The following is a 2,627-nucleotide window of genomic DNA, read 5'->3' as shown; positions in this document are numbered from 1 at the left end:
ACTGATACCATGAAGGTGTCCTTTGACCCTTCCCCATATATGCACAATGACAACATTTTAAGAAAAACAAGTGATATTGTTAGAAACAATGAATCATTTCAGTGTTCAACAAGGGAATACATGACTAAAGCGAAAGCAAGGAAATTTCCTTCTGAAAAGGGAGTTGGGGAAAGGGGCTGGGTATCAAGCATACTTGACCAAGGTGTTATTTGTCTCATATTTCTGACATGGGTCATAAGGTGGGTGGCTGTGCCTCACCTCACTGGTGGAAACTTGGTTTCCCAGACTGACATGATTGACTAATTGGTATGGAAAGGAAGGTTCAGGAAATGTGAAGCCTGGCTGGGTTAACTACAACAAAATATTCCTATGCTATAGTACTGCATAGAGTTTAGTTTCATAAAGCTTAACTGTGGAGTTAAATAGACATGTATACCCTTGCACCAATGTAGATATATTGTATATGTGAAACACATGTGTGTCTGCAATGCACTGTAAGAACAGAGCTGTTTTCAGGTTTCATATGATGATTGCTAACAAAATGTACAAAAGAAAAAGGAAAACCCAAGAAATAGAGCATGGGAGACTTGCCCAGTAAGCACTGCTGTCCATCATGGCTTCTCTGCTGGGAGTGTTTGAGGCTGGGTAAAGTGGTGAACTGAGACTTGTACAAAGCTTTTGGGAAGTAATTTCTTCAAGATATCAGCTATGGCTTAGTGAGCACGCACTGACAAACAAACAATGACTTATGTGTCAGACAGCCTTGTAGTTATGTAGGATACTATCTTCTATAATTCATTCATGACAGATAGAAACTAAGCAAGTGTAAGGTTTTGGTGGTGGGGGGTTTCTTTTTTTGGGGGTTGGTTGGTTGGTTTTTGTTGTTTTCTTTTTGTGAGACTGCTACAAGACTGTTTCAGTGGAAATGAATCTTACAGTTTGGAAGTAGCTAAAACCTTTGCAAACCTGGTGCTGAAAATGGCCTTGGAATTGCTAGACCCATCTCTCCTCTCCAGTGGGGAACATCCCAGTCTCCTATAGCACTTGGCAAAGTGTAAAGGAAAGATCTCTTACGGTACTCAAATTCTAGCTCTCAGCCCTGGACAACATCAATATGAAAGGTCTACTGTGGGGATGGGACTGGTATGTGTCTTAACAATGATAGAAATACTTACTCAAAGGACCACATAGACAGGATACAGGGACACTAGAACATGGGAAATTGGAGAAGTCTGAATACATATTTAAAAAGAAGTTCCCCTGACTGACTTGGATCTCAGGAGTCATTTGTGATGGGACAGAGCTTCCTGACATACTTGATTAACTGACAGTCCCTGGGAAGGGTGGCATGAAAGCACCTCAAGGCTTAACTAGTGTTGTGACTTAATCAGAGTTTTATTTTTAAATGAGACTGAATGTGGTAAGAAACAGAATCAGAGAACCAGAGTAAAGATGATATGGAGGAATGTGATGGTAGAATGTGGTGCTGGGAGTCGGTGACTTAAGAGAAGGCAAGCCCAGGGATCCTGGGACTACACTACCAACCAAAGAATACACATGGAGGGACCACATTGATGTAGAGAATGTGGCACTGGCCACATAGATGGTAGAGGATGGTCTTGTTGGACATCAGTGGGAGGAGAGGCTCTTGGGCTTGAGGGTGTTTGATGCCCAATGTAGGGGAATGCCAGCGCAAGAAGACAGGAGTGAGTGGGAGGTTGAGGGAACACCCTCATAGAGGCAGGGGGAGGGGGAATGGGATAGGGGTTTCCAAAGGGGAGACCTGGAAAGAGGAAAACATTTGAAATGTAAATAAAAATATCCAATTAAAAAAAAAGTCAGGCAAACATGGCGTGGCTTTGTGGATGTTTAAGTTTTAGATACAATAAGACCTAGTAATTAACTTAACTGAAACTATGTAAAGATGGGTGTAGAATTTGTATGCTGGTGGATATAAAACAACAACAACTGCCCTACAGGCTCTGCCTTCCTACCATAGCAGACTGGTCAACCTGAAACCACAATCGGTGGATCAAATGGGGAAACAGGCAAGAAGTCCTGGAGCTAAGAAGCCTTCCAGCCTTCCGGTAGTGGTGAGCTCAGTGGGAACAGCCTCTCAGGAGGCAGTTTCAGGGAGACAGCTCATTTTAGTGGGGGAAAACAAAGGCTATTTCAATCTTTGTGGGTTCAATAAGGGCTATTGGGGTGAGTGAATATCATTGGCTGGGGTCAGGGTACAGGGATGCCTCTTTTGCATAAGGAGGAATTTCAGGTGCTGCTCACATGTCCTAATGAGGAGATAGGAAGTTTACCCTGGCTACTTGGCTAAATGACCTGGTGGGGCAAAGGTGGGGGCACAGGGCATGCAGGACTGGGGTAGGGAGGGAGTGATTCTACTCCTGTCAACCTCAGGAGATTTCTGAGGTTTGAACATGCTTCATCCCTACTCTTGCACTAGACCTGCTCCAAATGGCTCCACCGTTCCCTGGCCCCACAGACAGCAACACAAAGCACATAACTCTCACCTCAAAGAGGATAAGAGATGGTTTATTCAGGAGCCAAGTATGAGCAACCATGTCCTGGGAACAGGTGGGCTATCCTAAATTTCTTATTCCATCTCAGTAAAA

This window comes from Mastomys coucha, unplaced genomic scaffold, assembly GCF_008632895.1.
Source record: "Mastomys coucha isolate ucsf_1 unplaced genomic scaffold, UCSF_Mcou_1 pScaffold20, whole genome shotgun sequence".
Lineage (NCBI taxonomy): Eukaryota > Metazoa > Chordata > Mammalia > Rodentia > Muridae > Mastomys > Mastomys coucha.
The sequence above is the reverse complement of the archived record's forward strand: the minus strand, read 5'-3'. Positions refer to the sequence as shown.